Raw genomic sequence first — 24,330 nt, forward strand, 5'->3', positions numbered from 1 at the left:
AATAAAAACCTACAAAAGAAAATAATAAAATACATTATACTAAGTAAATATAAGGTGACAGGAAAAACTTGTTATGGCAAAAAATAAAAATTTCGTCAGTTGCCAATCCCCGGCAACGATGCCAAAAATTTGATCGCTTGTAAATGTATATGCTAAGGCAAGCAATTCTATGCAAGTATATACAATCGAATCAAGTAATATAGGGTAAGTGAGTTATCATCTCCTCAGGGATTGGTTGAAAGTTTTTAAACTTCACCACAACCAGAACTAGTTGTCACAAGCTAATTCCTACTATCTTGTCAAACTAGAAAACTATTATTAATGAAACAAGAAAGCACTATAACGTATGATTGCAGAAAAGTTTGGTCGAGACAAAATAAATATGTAGACTATCGAAATAAAATAAAGCAAAGACAAACGTTGATTCAAATATAATTCAAACAACCTCGCATATTCAGACCTATCACGAGCACTTATGCTAATCTTTTGTATTGACAAGCAATTATTCTAAGTCTAGAATGAAGTATTATGACATGCTTAAGCTACCTGACAGGATTACTAAGTGTTCTTAGATAATTGTTATGGCAATACTCCTCAACGTTAACTATAACCCTTGGTTTGTCATACTATTATTGTAGCAATACCTCTCAGTGTAAACTATAGTCATTGTCTATCTTACTTAAGCGTCCATCCCTTTTAGTTGATTGAAACCCGCTCTTTATCTCTAAGGTAGACAAGTTAGAACATCACCATCTCGGATTCATTCCATGTTCACGTAGATCTATCTTAATTCTCTCGAATCTAAGAATCAATATCTAGAAAAAAGGCAATCTCTCGTGCTCTTACATTGCCAAGACATGTTTCACCAAGACCACAAGCAATCTCTCGAAGCTCTTGCAATGTCACGGTAAAATATTCAAACAATGAACAAAACAGTCATGAGAAAAATCATAATTCATCATTCATAAAGCATAAAATAATTGTCTAGGCAAAACAAAGATTAACACCAAGTAGGACAGTCATGGTGCTATCAAAGAGTCATCCAAGTATCACCGTTTTAATACAACCCCAAATACATAAAGAAATTAAGATCAAAGGAAGAACGACTCCCAAAACTGGGGGCTCTGTCATGACAATTATGATCAACACCGTGCCTGCCTTTTCGATCAGCCTCTCTCGAGACCTGACCGCTGCTCTGCTACAGTCTGGCTATGCAAGACACCAAGGAAGGTCGGTTGGTAAATGATGGGGAAACACTACAGTTGCTTGCTCACACTTTTAGTAAAGCTCTTATAACTTCAAGGAAGGCACGAATATGCTACCTAGCATCCTCATTAGGTGAACCACAAAATTAACCGATAGAATTTAGCATATTAAACATCACCGGTTTAAGCTTAAAATGGGTTGCTTGTATTTCAAGTGCCACAATGCATGGATTGAGATCATCAAGAATTGGATTCAAATGATCTCGTATTGCTCTCGGTCTTTCAATTTGAAGATTAATTGTTGCATATGGATCTCCTTGATCTCCCATGTTGTTTCCTTGTAATTGTAGTTGGTTTATATATTCTCTGGTTCGTTTGTCACGTCGCCTCTATCTGAATGACTGTTTAATTTCAGGGTCGAATGGTTCTTATGGTTTACCAGTAGATCTTAGGGTCATGCAATAATAAAAACCTACAAAAGAAAATAATAAAATACGTTATACTAAGTAAATATAAGGTAACAGGAAAAACTTGTTATGGCGAAAAATAAAAATTTCGTCAGTTGCCAATCCCCGACAACGATGCCAAAAACTTGATCGCTTGTAAATGTATATGCTAAGGCAAGCAATTTTGTGCAAGTATACACAATCGAATCAAGTAATATAGGGTAAGTGAGTTATCGTCTCCTCAGGGATTGGTTGAAAGTTTTTAAACTTCACCACAACCAGAACTAGTTGTCACAAGCTAATTCCTACTATCTTGTCAAACTAGAAAACTATTATTAATAAAATAAGAAATCACTATAACGTATGATTGCAGAAAAGTCAATAAATATGTAGACTGTCGAAATAAAATAAAGCAAAGACAAACGTTGATTCAAATATAATTCAAACAACCTCACATATTTAGACATATCACAGAGAACTTATGCTAATCTTTTGTATTGACAAGCAATTATTCTAAGTCTAGAATGAATCATTATGACATGCTTAAGCTGCCTGACAGGATTACTAAGTGTTCTTAGATAATTGTTATGGCAATACTCCTCAGCGTTAACTACAACCCTTGGTTTGTCATACTGTTGTTGTAGCAATACCTCTCAGTGTAAACTATAGTCATTGTCTATCTTACTTAAGCATCCATCCCTTTTAGTCGATTGAAACTCGCTCCTTATCTCTAAGGTAGACAAGTTAGAACATCACCATCCCGGATTAATTCTATTGTTCACATAAATCTATCTTAATTCTCTCGAATCTAAGAATCAATATCTAGACAAAAAGAAATCACTCGATGCTCTTACATTGCCAAGACATGTTTCACCAAGACCCCAGGCAATCTCTTGAAGCTCTTGCAGTGTCAAGGTAAAATACTCAAACAATGAACAAAACAGTCATGAGAAAAATCATAATTCATCATTCATAAAGCAGAAAATAATTGTCTAGGCAAAACAAAGATTAACACGAAGTAGGACAATCATGGTGCTATCAAAGAGTTATCCAAGTATCATCGTTTTAATACAACCCCAAATACGTAAAGAAATTAAGATAAAAGGAAGAACGACTCCCAAAATCGGGGGCTCTGTCATGACAATTCTGATCAACATTGCGCTTGCCTTTTTGATCAGCCTCTCTCGGGACCTGACCGTCGCTCTGCTACAGTCTGGCTATACAGGACATCAAGGAAGGTCGGTTGGTAAACGTTGGGGAAACATTGCAGTTGCTTGCTCACACTTTTAGGAAAGCTCTTATAACTTCCTTTCCTTCCTCTTTGGCAGCTATGTCTGGATATTTATAGAGGGGAATCTCCTAGGGTTTCGCATAAGTGGAGATTCCTTAAATACCCGTTATTGTCTTGTCCAGACTAAAAAAGAAAGGCGGCTAACGGCTGTCAGAATCTTGAGGGCTTGCTTGCACGTGAAGGAAGCCATACAACTGGCTTGTGACATAGGCGATTTCGTCATATCCGCTTCAGACTTTCCAGATAAACCTTGCCTTGGCGAGATAAATCTGCTCCTCACATTCTTTAACTTCTCTATTGCATTAGCCCTTTCAAATTACGTTGTCGCAACTGAAATGTTCTTCCTCAGTAAATTTCCTACACATACACAATCCACACAAACCTTTTCTCCTTAGCAACATCAATTAAACCAAATAAATCTTGCCGAAGCAAAATTTATCCACCACAAGCAAATATAACTTAAATGCAACTAAAATATTGTGCATAGTTTGTTTAGACGATCAATAACTTAAGTGAAAAGACTAGAAATTGAGTATTTTTACGAAGTTGTCACATGGTATCTACCCTGACATGCTTTTATAACAGTTCTACTCAGACATGTTTTCTACCCCCATGCTTTGTTCAACATATAAATCTTAACCTCATGCCATCGAGTTCACATGCTCATTTGAAAAACAATGAACCTAACGGTATGATCTCTAGTTCTCATACATTTATTTGGAAAGTAAAATTATACCACAAAAATTAAAAGACTCAAAAGGGCTTTTCCTTGTGTACTCTTCTCACGGGATTCTTTTGGTTTAGGTTAAGCTCTACCTAGGTTCGGGTTCTAGGTTCACTATATGTTGGGTTCAACTACAAAGTAAAAGGTTATCGAATTGTCATTTTCGGTGCTCCTTAGGCTGCCAGACCTTTAATCCTGGCCTATCAGAAGCTTTGGGATCAAGTTTAATTCGAGAGAACACACCTCCTTATATCCATTCGAGGTGAAAATCATCACGATGACCATAAGACGTGAGCCCCAGAAGCGATTTACTATCCCATACGGAGGTGAAAACCACATAAGGGATTAGTTTCTCAGTCCTACTTAAATAGGATGGAGCGGGGGTTTAGCTCATGTTATGCAAATGCAGTTGTGCAGTGTGTGAGGAAAAGCGAAAAAAACACACAACCAACACAAAACAAAGTTCTCAAATCCCTGTAAGACATATTTAATCTGAAAAACATTAGCAAACAAATTAGTACAACTACTTAGTGGTTAATCAAATTAAAAATAGAACATTTTTTCAAACCAACCAAGGGATCAAAAACTAAATTAGAACAAACTTGTAATTTTCATTGCAAAGACAATTAATTAATTTACTAACGACTCGAATCTCTAAAAAAATGTCCCCAGCGGAGTCGCCAAGCTATTGAAACAATTTTTCTTAAAAAACATTTTTAATTTTTTAAAATATGATTTTTAAAATATCTTGTCTCGAATAATTTGGTGTTTCCTTTTAATAGTAAAACATAGTTAGATGAGTCGCCACCAATATTTGATTAGGGTGTGATTGGGTACCCAAAATGTTGTCATTTTAATAAAATTTAATTTTAATTGAAACAACAATTTTATAGTCTATGTTTCCAAAAACTTTGAGTTTGGGAACCAGTTACGCGTGGGGAAGGATTAGCACCCTCACAGCGTCCTAAATCGGTACCTAGTTGATTAATTAGTTGTATTTGCCATGACATTTACTAGTTCGAATTTAATTTAATTCAAGATCTCTTTAAATGATATTCTTTGAATTTTAGGACGAAACACAATAATATTTAATTATTTCCTATCAAGAAGAATCAACCTCTGATGCCTTAAAGCAGTCAATTCCTACTCCAATCGAAATAAATAAATATTATAATTTCATTCTAAAGCTTATTATTAATTCCAAATTCAAATGTATAAATAACAATAAAATAAAATAATACAAATTAAGTCTAAGGCTTCTTTTTTAAACACATTCCTTGAATCTTAGTACGGAAAATGACAATATTTAATTATTTTCTATCGAGAAGAAACGACATTTCATACCTTAAAGCAGTCATTTCTTAATCCAATCGAAATAAAGAAATATTACTATTTTCGTTCTAAAATTCATTATTAATTCAAATGCTATTTATTTTGAGATCCCATTAAAACACATACATAATAAAACAAAAATTACAAACATTTATCAAACAAATACGATTAATGAATTATTTTACTGATCTTTAATGAGAATAAGGACGTTCAATTATTTAAATACATCGAGATGGGACCTGATATCTAATATAACAGTCTTTTCTCGGTGAATTTAATTAAAGGAACATAATCTTTTTATCAACCCCAAATTTAAAGTGTAGTCAATTTTTTAAGGTTTTACTTAATGGGATAGACTTTCATTTTAAAATTATCGAAAGTAACTTTCGTATACGTTAAGACAGTCACTTCACAATAATCCTAAAATGAACGAATATTACCCTTAATAAAATTATTTTGATTCGAGTTAAGTAATACTTATGAGGTTTCATATATTGTTCATGCAATTTAATTAAAGTAGAACCTATACCGATATGCACCAAATTTCATATTTACATACATAACATGCATAAAAATAATAATACAATTAATATATATATATATATATATATATATATATATATATATATTATTTATTAAAGTATATTATACTTAGTAAACAAAGATTAATAATATAGCACATATGTATGAATTTAAAATTCCTAAAATGTAATACATCAAAAAATAAAATTTCTATGTTTTCATATCTATTTACACACATATATATATATTCTTAACTTAGGATAGAAATAATTATATTATATCTAGAAAGTGTAAAATACACACATATATATGTATATACATAAAATAGTAGTTAAAAAATAATTAAATAATATATATATATATATATATATACAATATAAGGTATTTCATAAAAATATAAATATGCATATATGAAAGAATAAAGTAAAACAATGAAAATATAGGGATTAAAATAAATTCAAACCATTCAAAATGAGGATTAAATCATAACATGGCAAAAGAACAAGGACTAAGCATGTTAATAAACCAATATTATTCATAACAGTATCTGAAACAGGCAAGGATTAAAACGTAAACATAAATAAAATAAGAGCTCAAATCATAAAATATATAAGGCAAAAAATTAAACCATATAAAGGATGGGACCTCTCTCGTGCCATTTACCCAAAATATTAACATAGTAGATCGTGACTAAAATATAACATGTATAAAATAAGAAGGTAAAATCATAGACTCATAAAAATTTAAACATAGACAAAAACGAAACCTCCCAAACCCTGAGACCCCACTAGTTTACCCATGCACGAAACGGTGCCTGCCTTAGAGTTCAAAACTACGTCGTTTTGAACCTCCCTTATATACCCTGTTATAGGTTTTAGGACAACTTAATCTCTATTTTTTCTCACTCAACCGCTCAACCCCCTATCTCCTAACTTTCTCTCTTTTTTTCTTTTTTTCTTTTCCTCGCAACCCCCTGGCCACCACCTGAATGGCCCCAATGAGGGACCCATGACCACCTAAACACCTAAAACTAAACCCCCAACCTAAATCTCCCCCAAATCAAACCCAAAAGTTAAAAAAAACCTACCTTCGTTGCTCGGCAAAGCCCTCTGTCGTCGGTGAAATGAAGACCAAGGTAAACTATCATTCTTTCACTCTTTTTTCTTGTTTCTTTTCTTTCTGTTTTTCCTTTCTTTTTCTTCGATTTTTTGAAAGCCCTCTGCTTTTCTTTTCTTTTTAAGTCGAACCGAAACCCCTTTTTTATTTTCGATTTCCTGCTTATATCTCCCTCTTTGTGTGTTGATTTGGTAACACAGGGAGGCTAGGACCAATGAAATGATTTCTCCAAACCCATTCTTTAAAAACCCAGATTTCATGGGATCTAATACGAATTTTTTAATGGGTTTTGGTATTTGGTTTAGTTGGTGATGTCTTCTGATCTACTTTACTGTTGATGCGAGATGATGAATGGTTTAAATGACAGCGGGATCATCGGGAACCGGTGGCCAGAACAGTGGCAGTGATGTGAATTTGTTCGGTTGACAGTGAAGGCAACGGTGATGACATGGCCTGGAAACCCTAGGGTTTAGAAACCCTAATTGATATGGGCTAAGTTTGGGTTGGTTGGCCCTTGAGTTGTAATTGGGCCCAATTTGGCCATGTTGTAATGGGTCTGTATAAATAAAAATAAAAACTAAAATTAAAATTAAAAAAAATTAAAATAATAAGTTAAATTAAAAATCCGGATCTACGATAATGTTGTTTTGGTTATAAAGGGAAAGAACAAAACAAGTTATTGCAAAATAAAGCCTCTGGGGAACAAAACACCTCTAAGATTAGCGGTTAAACATGGAGAGACCTCCTCCGGAGGAGAATCAAAGACAACAAGATCTTCATCAAGAGTGCAACCCATTTTCGAGAGGACATCGGCACAAAAATTTCCTTCGTAAAAGGCATGTTGAAAAATAAATGCACATATTATTAATATAAATAATATTATTTTTTATATTATATCTTATATTATCATGTCTATATAAGAAGAAACTACAAAATATTCATCACAGTAGACAATGGCTCTAACAAATTAAACAAAAAGATGTGCAAAAACATAAAAGATACTAACTTTTATATTTTACATTTTATTTGAAACAGAAGTGTTCAATGGATGAAGTTTGATTTGCAAAAGTCAATTCTAAAATCGGACCCCCTCAATCATCCTTCTCAATTTAAGAAATAATAAAATAATAATTTTAAATTAATATTTATTTAATAAATTTTAAAATATTTTAAATTATATTTGGTTCAAGTAAGGCGAGTGACCAAGTCTATGAACAAATTTTATTTCGAAATATTAAATTAACAAAATAATAAACATAAGGGATGAAATTGTCCAAAATGTAGCATTTTTATAGCATTACTTAAAAATGAATGGTAATAAAGTTTTTATATGTATTCTCAAATATGTTTACTATCATATCGTTTATTATTTTCACTATTACTAAATCAAACAAAATAATATTATTTTAAAATATTATGTTATAAAAAAATAATGTAACATTAACTAAATCTAACACCCTTACAAACCCTTATTTCAAGCAGTATGATATTGTATTTCTACCAAGGTTTTTTTTATATAAAAAAAAAAGCAATTATGCACTACAAGTTAATCAAACGAATTTATCACACTAAAAAATTAAAATATTTTTTCGTCCCTTTGCATAAAAGGGAGACAATGTATTACTGCATCAACTATAAATAATGTTTTGCTACACCACCGATATGCTTGTTAAAAAATATGCATTTCAGGTTTTAATACGTGACATTAGTAACGGATACCATTTTAAATAAGAGTAAAGTAAACAAATGGTTCAAGATATTGTTTTATTGAGTTTATCGACTATTAAAAGTTACGAAACGATCCTTTGATTAGAGGGTGTTGCTTTGTTGATCCCTTCGACTATTAAAGTTATAAAATGATCATCATACTATTCATATGTTACAAACTCGTCATTTTCTATTAAAAATTGACAACAGTCTGAACTGAAAGTTAGTCTGCTGACAGTGATATGATAAAATATGATTTTTAAATCTTAAACGGCTATCATATTTCAGTCAACAAGTTAATGTCTAGTTCAGACTGTTATCGATTTTTTAACGAAAAAAGACGAGTTTAAAATATATGAATAATCAGATAATCATTTTGTAACTTTTACCCATCGAAAAACTCAAAAAAAATCATATAAACTAAAGATCATTTGTACGCTTTACCCTTTAAATAATACTCATTAACATTAAATTTTAAAATTAACCACTAATAAATTTTTATATAAAATTAAATAAACCACTGTTTCAAAAAATAATTAAATAGATTACCCATTTCAATAAAAAGATGCTGCCAAAAGATTATTTCCCATAAAAACGATCAAAAGGAAAAGCAGCTTTTTTGTTGTATTTTTCACGGTGGAGGGTCAAATCAAACACCAACAAATTTGTTCCCTAATCTTCTTTTTTAACCTTTAACATGATTATCAATCATTTTGGTTCACAAAACCACGCTACGATGACATCTAGGTATGTATCTAAATTCTGTGTCTAGTATGGTAGGTGAGGGAGTATGGTTGTAAATTACAAGAGATGTATAGTAAGTTATTTAATTTCTATTCGATTAAAGTTTAATCAATATTTGAATCGAATAGATTCTAATTTGAATTTTACTCGAGTTTTTAAATAATCAAAGTGAGTTATTTGATATCTGACTCGGAAAGCTCACAAGCAATTAAAAATAAATAATAATTTTTAAAATTAAATTAGAAATAATATTAATATATATAGGTTATTATTTTTTAAATAAAATATAAAGCTTTCATGTATTTAAGGTTCAATTTCAAATTCGAGTTCAAGCTTTAATTGAACTAAGTCTGAGAATATTTCAAATTCAAGTTTTTTTAGAGCTTGAGTCAAGTTTCAATTTTGAATTTTGAGTTGAACTTGAAAATTTTAAACTCGTGATCTTTCGAGTCGAGCTTCAATTTTTTATTTTGAGTTCTTGTCGAGCTTGACAATTTTAAACTCGTAAACTTTCAAGTCATGTCGAAACCAACTTTAAACTTTTCGAATCAAGTCAAATTCAAATATACTCAAATTTAACTCCACTCGTTTACAACCATGTAAGATAAAGCTCTACATGGAGAGAATCCCATTGTCTCAAAGGGCAACTTAACCTTGTAATTGGGCTTATTCAAGCTCTCCAAGATTTTCCTTTTGAAAAACTATCCAACAACATAGTCTCCCTGCAGGAATATCAAAATGAGAAACACTACTTACTTTTTCTTTTCATGCAACATGTTTAGTCCTACAAACCCTTATTAGCTTTGTTGTAAACCCAAAATTCGTAGACCCAACCTCTTGCACTCAATAATGTGGGAATACCTTATTTGTAATCATCTTGTCTTGAGTAATCAACCCAAGATTAGGATCTTCGATTATGTAAATTTATCCTTTCATGGACATTGACGGATCCATGTCTTAGTGAGGTAAACACTGAATATAAATTCTTTTTGAATATATATTTATTTTATTAATTATGTTTATCATGAAATTTTGTTTATTTTGATTCCACACAAAAAATTTGTATTGTTAATATATATGTGCTCACCCTCAATAATATTTGTGAAAAATGAAATTTACACATAAGAAAGTTGCTATTCATTTCATCCACTATTGCCTGAAACTTTTATTGTCATGTTTTTTCATGTGACCAAATATTTGAATATGAAAGGAAAGAAAGATTTCCTAAAATAAAAATGCAACTGAACAAGGCAAATCATGGCCTGGTAACGTGAAAAACATCAGCTGTCTTTGGTCCTAATCATGGTGACCGACTAAGGACCACCACCTGCCTTTGAGCCTCCCAAAACCTCTACTTATAGTTTTCATCAGACTTTTTCACTTTTCAATGAGAAAAAACGTGTTTTTATAATGAGATTGCTCCATGGAAACGACCTCTCATGTTATGGCACAACCCTTATTTCAGCCCTGTACAAGGTGTTCTTGGGTCACAATCTTATTATATATGCTACTAAATGAGTAAAAATGTGTATTTGTAGAAGTTGTTGGCATTTGAAGTCAATTTTAATAAGTTGTCAATAACAACAAGTGATTTTGTTTGAATAATTTTATATAAATATTTTTAAGATTAAATCAAAAAAAGTAAAATATAAAGACTAAAATAAATATTTATAAAAATAACTAAAATGATAAATTTAAGGAAGATACTCAAATTCACTTAATGCATTATATCTCTTTTGGTTGCTTAATTATAATAAAAAAATTATTTTTGATATATTTTTAATATTTTAAGAATAATCCAAAAAAATATCTGTTCTTTCACACATTCACGCACACACATATATATATATATATTAAAATTATAAAAACATTTTTAAAATGGAATGATAATAGTAAAATTTTCCGTAGAAGAATACATACACAAGGAGATTGAGTAAATTAATTTTACAAGACTAAATGTAAATTTAATTTTAAAATGTGTTTTAAATTCAAATATAAATGGACATATAAGATATTATAATATCTAGATAATATTGAAATATTAATCCAATGTAAATAGGTGAAAGAGTATTTAAATATTATTAATTATGGATAATAATAAAAGTATACTAATTTTGCATAATAAAAGAAAATTATTTTAACATTTCGGAGCTTTTGTTTTTTTGGCAAATTCTAAATTTAATCATAATTTTTTTTGTGCATAAAAGTTTAGGTTAGGGGTGGCCCCCCAGTCCAGGGTCAGAACATACCTAAAATCTAATTGGAATTTACATAGAAATTTACAGATTGTCCACCAAGAGTGATGGTGGTAGGATTCAAACTTGGCTTTACAAGATCAAATTCTTAAATATCAACCAATTGTACCAACACATGTTGACAGTCATAATCATACTTAGAGAGAAAAAGAATAGCGAACTCTAGGTGAAAATATAACAATTCTCTTAATGTCTAAAACCCTAACCTAAGAGGATACAAGAGAAAAAATTTTAGCAACTTAACCAATCGTTCGAATGTACTTACTTGAACAAAATTGAAACAAATTAACAACCTTAGCTAATAAAATGAACAACAACAAACTTTGAACAATATCATAAACTATACAGCAATAAATTAATAAATAGTTATAAAAATTTGCAAAGAAGTATGAAATATTGATTAAAAAAATTGCAAGTCTTTACATTTGATGCATAAATGAAACCAAACCTAAAAAATAAGAATTAAAAATTTGTTGTTACTAAAATTTAACATATCTGAAAAGTTATTAAAAAAGTTAAAAACATATAGATTTCTTTTGGGGTGAGAATACAAAGTAAAAAAGAAAAAGATATTAACTTATGAAATAAAACTAAAACTCAATGTAATACATACGTCTAATAAAAAGAGCACTAACGAATTTTGAACTGAATAAGAAACTATACCAGAAAATATGAATAATAAAAGTAAAACTTACGAACATTTAAACATATACGAGACTAAAAAAACGAATTAATATATATATATATATATATATATATATATATATATATAATAGTATAAGGTTATTATAAGATAATATATATTTAGAAAAATACAATAATCTTTTTTTCTTCAAAAAGTGGGAAAAATACGAGAAATTGAAGTGAGATTGTTTTATTTTCAGACATTTTCGTAGTTACCAAACAAAACTTTTTATAATTTTATGAAAATTCACCGTATAAATTAGAAATTTTAGGTTTTAGAAATTCTTAAAAATATTTAAGTTATTAATTAAATAGTTTTTTATTATAAAATATAAAAACATATCAAATAAAAGTGTTAATTCAATTCTTATGTTAAAAATTGTTTAACAATATTAATATAAATGACTTAATTGAATAATAATAATAATAATATAATTTTATTAAATTAAAAAGTTTATGATGTAATTTTTAATAAGTGAAGTTTTTCTACCAATATAAAAATTGAAATTATATTAAGTTATATAGAATGTAAATTACACCTTAACTCTTTTTTTTTTTTTAATTTTTTAAATAACACTAATTTTTTATTAAACAAAAAGGTAAGATACACCAAAGATAGCACAATTTTAACATGGAAACTCAAAGAGTGTGAAGAAAAATAAAATAAAAAACATTCCCTTAAATACATGTTTCATCTTTCACAAAAACCTAGCAACTATTAATAATTTTTGTGTTTTTAGTCGAACCTAGATACAATATTGATGTAGCATGAAGATTGAGAGAATTAATCTGACAGATTACTTTGCGAACGTTTTAAATACATTGACAAACAACCCAAAAGAGGATCTAGCTATTAGAGATCGTCAAATTTTATTGATTAAAAGAAGAATCGTGAATATGTGATGAACTTAACAAGAAAATGAGAAACGTCAAACTATCATAACAATTATAAAATAAGAACTTAAATTCATGTACCAAGTTAAACTTTAAACCTAAAAAATTTAGTAACGTGTACTTGTGATAATTTGTATAACAAAATTTAAAATTTAAGTATGTAATTGAAAAAATTTAAATATTAAATTTTAAATCAAATACAGATACTAAGATGTGTATTTATCTGTATTTCAAGAATTGTTTTAAAAAGAGAAAACTGTGTTTAATTAAATTAAAATATTCAAGGAATAAAGATAAATACACATTTTAATTAAATCAATATAAATATTAAATAATTAAATTAACAGAGTGAAAGATAATTTTAATAAAATAAAAGATATATAAAATTACTAAATATTTTTTTGCTAATATATAAAATTACTAAATATTCAAATAAAGTAAATATTTTTTAAAAAAAATAACATGGAAAGACAAAAAAAAAACTCAAATTAACCATTTATAAACCTAAACAAGCTTAAATAAAATCAAAACTCATATTTTATATTAAGTTAAATTGAAATAAGTATAAAATATATTAATCATATACATTAACAAGATCTGCTTAACTCCTAAACACTTGTACAAGACACTCGTAAAAGAATGATTTGGTGTGAATACCCACAATGATAAGTTAGGTGAACCATCTCAATCATACCATCCCATATTTAGTGGGGTCCCCTTTCCACATCAAAGGGTTGAAAAAAATCACATCAAATATCAAATCAAAAAATCACAGCATATTTCATGCGAAATTCAGTTCTACACTTGATAAGTTCACTTCACCAATCATGGATTTCTAAGCAAAATCAGCCGTTGATATCGCAAATAATCTGAGTTTGACGAGGTTGATTAGTTGAGTTGCTTTGTTTTCTAGGGTAATTACACGTTTAGTATTTAACTCACTTTTATTCTATTTTGGTCACTTAACTATTTTTTGTTTTAAAATTATATTTAACCTTACGTTTTGATTTATTTGGTTATATTCTTTTAATTACCTCATTATTGATTTTTTTTAAAAAGTCACATCAATAGTTCTATTATTTTTTAACGGTGGCTGATCAAAATGAAATCAAAACGTAATGTTGGGTATGATTTTGAAAAAAATAATAGTTGGGTGACCAAAATAGAATAAAAGTAATAGTTGGTGTACCAAACTTGTCGTTTACCTTTATTTTTAATTAGTGTGACAGCTAGAGCTGGAAAACCGTACCAGGATAATAAGCTGAAATTGATGATTAGATTCCATTATTCTTTATGTTCCAAAGAGGATTAATTAATTCATTAATCAATTAAAAATTATGTCAAAAACATGGGAAATTCGTATTATGCTCCAATGTTACCTTTTCTTCTCCAATGGAGACTAGACATCTGTCACACTGGCAACCCATCAAGCAAAAATAGTATCTTTGACCCATAGATGCATGCAAAAGATGATTTTTCTAAAAAGATGATAATGGATAGGATGGTGTAGAAGGCATATTTTTGTTGGGACAATGTGAAGCAAATGATGGGAAAAGGAAAATGGTCCATGGAGAATGATGAAGCTTAGGTTTATAATTGAGAGTTTTCTGAAAAGAAATGAAAAATGAGGGGTTAGATAGCAAGTGAGAGAGACATAAGTGTGTAACAGCAAAGAAAGGCCTGTTGTTTAATCAGAACAGTAGTTGGCAAAATGTCAGTAAAAAAGAAAAAAAATGGAAATGTAAACTAAATGTGTAATGTCACTAACAAACTATTTATTTAGGTAATTATATTTGTAATTTACTCAGTGTATGCACTAATTTAGGAAAAAGAGCTTTAAAAACATACATTCATACGTGTCACCTCCAACTTTTTCAAGTTTCAATATTTTTTCTTTCCTTCTTTCTTATGTGCTTTCTCTCTCTAGCCTTATAGCTCAGTTGCATTTCTTAGGGTGTAAAGCATAAAAGGGTTGGAATTTGATGCTTCTTTTGGTGTTTTTGTGCTAGTTCCAAATTGGTGAATTTGGTTTCTTGTTACACAACTTGAAAAAGCTTTAGCATTTGATGCTTTTAGAGGTACTATCAAACATCCAATTTAGGGGGACTGTGATTGACACCATGCTTCATTTCAGTTGTTGCATAATTCAAGTTAGAATTTGATGCTTTTTGGTCATTCTTTGGAACACCCATTTCTCAAAATCCCTTTTCTGGGGTTAATTCAAAACTTGCAAAACATTTGGTTGCTTTCTTTGTTAGAGATTTCTTTTCATTCTATACGAATTGATCCTGAAAAAAAAATTATTGTTCTTCTCTAAGCTAAAAGGAATACAAAGGGAATCTGCTTTCTTTTTTTGTTACACTGGCAAGGTGTTACTTAGCTAATGCCATTGTTTGTCAATGTTCCACTTTATGCTCTGAAAGGTTCAGTTTCTTGTCCTGTGGAAAGAATTTTCCTTTCTTTCTTTTGCCTTACAGCAGAGTAGATTTGATCCTAGGGTTTATTGGAACAAGAGGTAAATAGTTGGTCTTTATTGAGATTTTTTGTGCCAGATGCATTGGGTTTCTACTTTTCACTTTGTTTCTCCTAGATGCTACGATGAGAGGTTTCTTTTACTTTAACATTCTCTCAGTTCTATAAAGCTGCCATTGTTATTTGTTCCTTGTTCAGTCTGCAAGATATCCCCCAAACTAAATTTGGTCAAACCAACTTGAGTTTCCTTAAAATTTGGGTTTTCTTTTTAGATTTGGAATCTTGGGAAATGGCTAGTGAAAATGGTGATGATATTGGATTGGCAATGAGTTCAATATCCATGTTCAACAAGCCTTCAAATACATCGGATCCTTTCCTCGGTTCTGGTTGGGATCCAATGTTCCACAAAGTGAAAGCTTTGGAGGTTCTTCAATGGCTTCCCATCACCATCTTGTAATGGAAAATCAGGGAATTAATGGGACTTCCCATGTTTCCCAGTATCAATCCCATCCGAGCTTTGTTGAGCTTGTGCCGAAGCTTTCCGGCTTTGATTGTGGAAATTTGTCTCAAATGGCTGGTCCCTTCGGCCTACCGCAATACAACCAAATCGCCAACAGCAGGTTCCCCTCGAATTATGCTCTAAACGCCAAGGGTGGCAATGAAAGGGGTTTGACAAATGGTTTTCGATCTCTTGATGAGCACCGAATCTTAGAAGAAGCGCTCGTGGGCTCTTTGCCTAATGGAAACATCCGAAAACGAGCTCCTGAATCCGACCTCCGTTAAGACCAAGCAAGGTATATTTGTTGCTATGAATCTATGTTTACAATAGTGTCAAAAAATGAAGCAATATGATAAACTATGACACCATAGACATGTTAATTCGGCTTTGTTATTTGCGTTAGAATGGTGATGAAGAGCCTCCAATAGATCTGTCTAGTGAGGGCTGCGATGGTCCGAAAGAACAGGAAAGGAAGAAACAGAGAACAGGTGGTGATTCACGTGGTAAGCAAGCTGCTAAACAAGATAAAGACGGTTCACAATCCGGAGAAGCACCTAAAGAGAATTACATCCATGTGAGAGCCAGAAGGGGTCAGGCTACAAATAGTCATAGCCTGGCAGAAAGGGTAACTTCCTGTTTCGATATCGAAGGAACATATTTGTGTTCTTAGCTTCCTAATGAATCTGGGAATTTTCATGTTTGCAGGTGAGAAGGGAGAAGATAAGTGAGAGAATGAGATTGCTTCAAGAAATCGTACCCGGATGCAATAAGGTAAGCAGAGGTTGCATGATATCTGTGTTTCTTTGACACATTCATACAAGGGTATGCGAATATGATTTTCCAAATATTTCGAAAACTCGTCCCAAATCCATTGCATAACATTAAGATCTTTCAAAACGAAAGGGAATCTTGTTTATTTGTAGTGGTTTCATTGTGTTAGATTACAGGGAAAGCTGTAATGCTTGATGAGATTATCAACTATGTCCAGTCATTGCAACAGCAGGTTGAGGTATGATACTATGGAACCAAGTATTGATCCTTTAGATTTAAAATTATCATGCACTTGAGCTCCCTTTGATGTTATTGAGGTATAATTCTTTCGTCTACACTAATGCAATCAAGTAGCTAAACGAGAACTTCGAATCAAAATCTATTGCAAACTTTTGTTCGGAAAATCTGCTTAATTTTGCCGTTCCTCAATAAGATATGGAAATGTATATCTCATCCTTGACTGAAACTTTTATGAGTTGATCACTTCTTTTTATGGCAACTTTATCTTGCATTCCGCTTGTAACGAAATACGAACTCCAGGACTTTAGATTACAGTTTTTGCAGTATCATACCTATGTTTATTTCAAGAACTATCCCATATTTAAAAACGTTAATGGATTTCAATGATGTATATTTGAATCAGTGCTTGACATTGTTGCTTGGGTCATAGTATACTAAATTTCAATGCTGTATTTAACTTCTTTTTGCAATGCAGTTTTTATCTATGAAACTCTCCACTGTCAACCCAGAGCTAAACCTTGATATAGACAGAATTTTATCCAAAGATGTAAGTTATGCTTCCATATGTATCCGAGAAATTATACAATCAATTACGATTTGATATATAGGATGCAGCATGAATCCTTTCCCTCCTATACAGATTCTTCGTACACGAAGTGGAAGTGCTGCAGCTGTCGGATTTGGTCTAGGGATGAACCCCTCTCACGCTTTCTCCCCTGGCATCTTTCCCAGAACAACTTCAGGCATCCCGAATACAAATCCGCAATTCCCTCCCTTGCCTCAGGTATTGAAAGGGATGTCAAAGCATCATTCTTTTCTAACCACTTGCTCAATAGAATACTGATTCTAGCACTACTCCCTCTATCAGCAGACCATGCTAGACAATGAGCTGCAAAATCTTTTTCAAATGGGATTTTATTCCAGTTCGAACATGGACGATTTTGGACCAAATGGTATTCATCAAAGTGAATATAGTTACATTCTCTAACCCGGTTTTCCATTATCTATCCTTAAGCCTCACAACATTGTTCAACAGGTCGATTAAAACCGGAGATGTGATACATGGAAGAAACTAACATAAGAAGAAAAAAAAGCTTAGTTCCTTCTATCCAAGTATTTCAAATGTTTCAAGTAGAATGCAGAAAAGCTCTCATATAGAAAAGAAAATAGAATTGCAAGGAGAACCCAGAATTATTTCAGCTGTATGGGTTATTTTTCCAACTGTTTGTTGTTAGAATTGCAAGTCATGTATATTTAGAGAAGTAAGCAAGAGTTTGGTTGATGGAATTTTGATTTTTTATTGGTATTTTTGTGTGAAAGATTGGAAAACTGTGTTAAGAAGATTATCTTGTAGGTTGGATAAACTTTCTAAATTTAATTTAATTTAATTTTGCTTTGCTATTATCTGAACCTATCAGTAGTCTATATATAAAAGAACAGTTTCGTTTGTAGCACTTTCATCGGATAATGAATATTCCACTTGTATAGAAGGTCCTTGTGCGATGTATTTTTTATGGATTTAATATCTATACCTTAGGGTGAGTATTCGATTGAGTCAGTCAAAAAATTATGAGTTATTAAAGTTAACGAGTAGTATTTTATGACTCAAATTTAACTTGAATTTTTTTAGAGTCGAGTTGGTTCCAATCTTTTAACTTTCTCTAAGCATAATATATATAATTCTACGTATTCTTTTCATAATATTATTTAATATATCAAATACAATCTAAAATTATAAAATTTATATCTAATGTTATATTTTGAAGAATGAATTTTTAGGATAACATATTAATGATAGTATAAAGGAGTCAAAGAATGATGAGAAGAAAGAATTTGTAATCAAAAGATCAAATTGAGTAAAATGTAAAGTTAAGGGACTAAATAAAAAGAAGAGTACATTTTTACTAAAAAATTTGAATTGAAGTTACATAGGTATTCTATAGTGATATGATATAAGGGCATGTGGTTTAAATTTGGGCAAAAAAACAGACTTAAAATGAATGATATAAAAAAATAAGAAAATTCTTCATGAAAAAGTTCAAAGGCTAAATTGAAAAAAAAAACCTTGTTATCAAAAAGAAAAGTTGAAAGAACATAGGTATTCTACGATGATTTAGCAGCATATGATTCAAATTTAGTACAAGTTAACTAAAATGAAAGAGAGATCGAAGGAATCTAAATATAAATCCCAAAACTGTCAAAATACGGAGCCAAATTTTTTTTATTTAAAAACAACATTTTTACATCTCAATTCATACTTATATTTAAAATATAATCATATATATATATTAGAGTGATCATCAAATATAATTTATTGAGAATTTTCTTAATCAATTGACAACACATATATCCTACAAAACAACATATGTTGCACTATGATAGTAAAATTCAAATTATTCTTTATATATATATACATATCAAATATCCAAGTAAGATGGGTGATTATATATGTGAAAATTTTAATATAGAACACATACATGATAATTATGAAAAATGCAAACAAGAATTACTAAAGTCCCAAGTTTTCTTACCAGTGTGAGTGTGTTTACTTTCCCAGGATTTGGTGGAGCAAAAGGTTAGATTGTATAAATATTACAACAAAAAGTGGTTACAGTTTACAGAAATGAACATTAGCTTTGAAGTACCATCCTCATGAAAATTAGTAATTGAAGGAAAAGGGATCAGTGTTCTACCCTGCCCTTAAATGGCAGTTAAATTCCTCTCTTTTATCTTACAAAAGAATTCACAGAAAAGCAAAAGGCAGAATACCCTTACATGTATTGAATATTATCACCATTTTCACACGTGCCTATGTCAAAGTTCCGGCCATTCTTCCGTCCATGTAACACGATTTCTTCTCGTATTTTCGGGTGGGAATCAGAACCAAGCGTCTAAGGTCGTATAAAGATAATGAGAAGTGTTCTAAGTGCTTCGAATCTACTGCAAAAATTTTGTTTTGGAACGATACACAGATTCGGTGCCAACCGAAGTCAGTTGTGTTCATGTGATTCGCGTTGTCCGACTCTGACCCTTATACCTACTCACCAATCAAGTCCAGACCAACCAGAAGGAACGATATCCCTTGAAATAGCAAGAAATAAAAATGGACACCCTGTGCAGATAGGAGGCTCCTAGCTGAAGCCGTCAGAAGAAGGAATGCAAGAGCTAACTCCTTTGTGTATATCCTATTATGCTTCGTTTTCCTAGTCATTGGTTCTTGCTGAAGATTTGCATTGGTTTCATCGAGATCGGGTTCGGATCCCCCACGCGACTCTTTCTCAACCAGGGAGACAATATCACCTTCAGATGATCGGCCAGATTTTTTCGTAACAATCCACTCATATGCACTACCAAGTTGGAAAAGTCCAGAGATCATGGCCTTGAACTTGGTCACTGACAAGGTATTCTCGAAAAGAAGGTATGGAACAATGAATGGGAACGATTTTGGGGCTGGAAGGATGTTGAGGAATGACATTATAGCAGGGATGTAACAGACAACCCATGCCGGAAGCTCCGCCTTTGGAACGAACATAGTCATGGGGAGAATTATGCAGAAAAGAGTGAAAGAATAAAACGGCAGGATCAGTTTTCTAAGCAGGAAGAACAGAAAGATCATATTGAATTTCTTCCACACACTAATCTGCACCAATCAAAATACAAAATAAGAACAAAGTTCATTATCACTGGTTTAAGCAAAGAGGGGTTCGAAAATGTACTCACCTTGGCATGGATAATATCGGGCAAACAGAGGCGGAACAACTGCATTGGTCCAGAGTGCCATCTATGCTGTTGTTTTCTATAAGCTTCATAAGATTCAGGAAGTTCACACGGACACTGAAAAAGATAATAAAAGACCAAAAACATTGACTACCGATCAAGAAAGCGAACAGCAGATAAACTCGACAACTGACATTATCGATTAAACTAGAGTTATACCTTAACATCATTGAGGAAGATGAACTTCCATCCTCGAAGATGAGCTCGAACGGCGATATCCATGTCTTCAACCGTAGTCCTCTCCAACCAACCACCGGATTCCTCCAAAGCCTTAATCCTCCACACTCCAGCAGTCCCATTAAATCCGAAGAAATTAAAGAAAACGCTATTCACTTGTTGTTCTACCTCAAAATGAAATGACAAATTTATGTTTTGCAATCTTGTTAGCAAGTTCTCATCCTTGTTCACAAAAGACCATCTTGCCTGAACCAATCCTAATTCCTCATTATCCTGCAACATATATAACCAAAAACAAGATTTCACTTCAACCAGATCACAATCAAAAGCCGTTATATCCAGTTACCTTGAAATGGGGGATGGTTCGTTTGAGGAAATCGGGGCAGGCTGGAAATCGGCATCAAAAATGGCAACATATTCGTAGTCTTTAACGTAGCTACAACTCATGGCAGACTTAAGATTACCAGCTTTATAGCCATCTCTAATCACACGGTGCCGATACAGAATTTGGGCACCTACTTGTTGCCATTTATGCACTTCCTCTTTAATAAGCAACTGAGTCATTGGATCATCGGAATCATCCAAAACCTGAATCAAAATCTTCGACTTTGGCCACTCCAAACCACAAACTGCAGCTAGAGATTGTTGGTAAACCTGCAAACAAAAGTTTTGAAATTTTAAATTTAAGTCATAATTAAACAATGGGATTCTTTTGGGTTTACCTCTCTCTCATTACACATAGGGATCTGAATGAGAACCATAGGGAAGAAAGTGTCTGCCCCAAATTCAAGATCTGCAACATCTTCATGCTTGGGGATTGGTTTGATTTTCTTGAACCGGATCCAAAAACAACCCAAACAGAGAATTAATCGATCCAAGCTTTGTACAAGGAAGAGAATGATGCAAACATTGGCGAGAAACTGAAGAGGAGGGGAGAGATAATCGACCCCAATCAAAACCAAACCGGCATACGACCAATCCAATACGTCTTTAACACCAAGGAGAAACGTGAGGATATATTGTAAATGATGGTGCGGGGTACCGAAATGCGAAACTTTGAAATACGCGGCAATTTCGAAACCCAATAGCAATAATGATAACCCCAGAAACCGTCTAATGGAGTTATAGAAATCGGTTCTAACGGTTCTGTTTTCGTCGGTTCGTCCGGAGGCGACCCGGCAACGGACGACTGAGCCGAGGCTGACCAGTGTGGAGCCAATGGAGGTTAGGAAACTGGCGGCACGGTGCGCTTTTAAGAGGAGGACCCAAATGAGTTGCTTGACGTTTTTGCCGCGCCCTTTTTCTCGTGGACTTGTGGGTGAGTTGGCGATGAGGAAATGGTCTTTCGATGGAGCTTCGAGTTCCACCATAGACCAGTCCGGGTTTTCCATTTTGACAACCACCGAGGTTCCTTTATGGCTGCCCTTCCCCCACCACGGCGCCATTGTCGAAAAGCGAAAATGTGGGATCAAATTTAAAAAAAAAAAAGGCTAAAAATTTAACGATATTATGAGATGATAAACGAAGGAGGAAAAGTTTGTTCGAAGAGGCACTTTGGGTTTCGGATAGACGCTTCTAAGCTTGGTAAAGGAGACGCCATTGCCACTGACAAACTTATACAGAGGATTATGTTCATAATTTCACCAATAAAATCTTAACAAAAACAAAACAAAAAACCAGAACTTTGTGTTGTTCGTACAATGTCGGATTTTGTATTTTTTTGGGTTTCTTTCTTCCCTCCTCCTCTCTCTCTTTTTCTCCAACTGATTTAAATTTAGATAATTATCAGCAACGGCATTAAACTGTAACAAATACTGTGAACCCTAAGACTCTAAATTTGAAAAAAAAAATGGATGAAATTTTACAGTACGGTAAAAACGAAGAGATTTTTCACCGCCTGTAAAACTTTCTTTATTATTTTGTTTCTGACAGGATAATTGAAAAAGGTTACGAGTAATGGGCGTTAATTAATATCCCCCACGGATAGGATTAGAATAGCAACAAGTCCCCTATTTTTACTGCAGTAACTAGTTAAATTGAAAATGTCCTTAATTGGAATTTCCTAGTTTCATTGGCTGGGATAAATTTAAAGGGGCTGATGGTTGCGACCACAAAACTCTTAACTTGATTTAAAAAAAGTTACATTTTTTATATTTGATTAATTAAATTTAATTTGTAATTTTATAAATTTGATTCGATTTAAAAAAAATTAAATTTAAATTGATTTGTAAAATAAAATTCGAAAACTCAAAAATTTTTGTAATTAATGAATTGATTTTTAAGTTTAAATCGAGTATCTTAACTCTACATGATACATATTACATATAAAAAATATATGTATATTGTATATGATTATAGAAAACCGTTTAAATTGGAATTTAATAGTATTAGAATATTATAAATATTTACAAATTAAATTTAAATAGAAACTTAAACAACTTGACTCAAATTTCATAAATTCGACTCGACTAAAAAAATTCAAATAAAGTTTAAGTTATAAAATAGAACTAAATTAAACATGTGATAAAAGTTGAAATTTAAACTGTGAATTTTAAGAAGTTTAAGCACTAGTGACGTAATTTACTATTTTTTTAATTTGCTAATGAGAAGGAAAACTAAAAATTGAACATATAAACGAACATGTTCGTTATTGCTAAATGAACATGTTTGTGAACGAATAAACGAACACCTACGCGAACATATAAAAGAATATATTTGCGTACATTAAATGAACATATTTGCGAACAATAAATAAACGAACACGAACATCTTCAAAAATAAATAAATAAACACAAATATAATATTAAAACTTTGAATGAACATGTCGAACATGAACACATATAAAAATAAACAAATGAACATGAATATAATTTTATTCTTTTTTACAACCCGATAGGGATAGGTGGGAGCTTTGATTTAATTGGGAAAAATATTACGAGTTATTTAAATTGATGAGTTATATACTTATATATAATTTTTTTAATTTAATTTATTTACTAATTGAATCAAATGAAATAAAATATAGACTGAGTTAATTTTTAAAAAATATATATATAGATTGAGATATCGTTAAAAATATACATTATAAATTAAGATAAATAAATAAATTTAAAATCATATTTATTTAAAATTCTCACAGACTAAAATAAGACAAAAATAAAATCTTTTAGTATATGATAAATCTGATTTGATAATCTATTTATCTAAGACGTTGAATTTATTATTTTGGAAAAAATAACATATATAGAGAGAGAGAGAGGGGAACCGATTTGTATATTTTTAAAATTTAATAAGGATTTAAGGAGTATTTATACTAATTTATTATTTAGTTTACCTGATTTACTTGAGGTGTAAAATTTAATTGGATTCGAACTTTAAAATGTAAATAATTCAAATAATTCAATTAGAAAATTTGAATAACTTAAAGTTTAATTGCAAGAATCTCAGTTACTTTAATGGTAAATAAATTGTAGT

The 24,330-nt window shown here is 31.4% G+C and overlaps 2 pseudogenes; one reads left to right on the forward strand and one right to left on the reverse strand.

Moving 5' to 3' along the window:
* Positions 1-14,789: 14,789 nt before the first annotated feature.
* On the forward strand, positions 14,790-18,262 carry LOC120175291 (annotated as a pseudogene).
* A 1,280-nt stretch (positions 18,263-19,542) lies between these two features.
* LOC120175284 lies at positions 19,543-22,356 on the reverse strand (annotated as a pseudogene).
* Positions 22,357-24,330: the final 1,974 nt, after the last annotated feature.

The sequence above is a fragment of the Hibiscus syriacus genome, unplaced genomic scaffold (assembly GCF_006381635.1).
Source record: "Hibiscus syriacus cultivar Baekdansim isolate YM2019G1 unplaced genomic scaffold, ASM638163v2 tig00112184_pilon, whole genome shotgun sequence".
NCBI lineage: Eukaryota > Viridiplantae > Streptophyta > Magnoliopsida > Malvales > Malvaceae > Hibiscus > Hibiscus syriacus.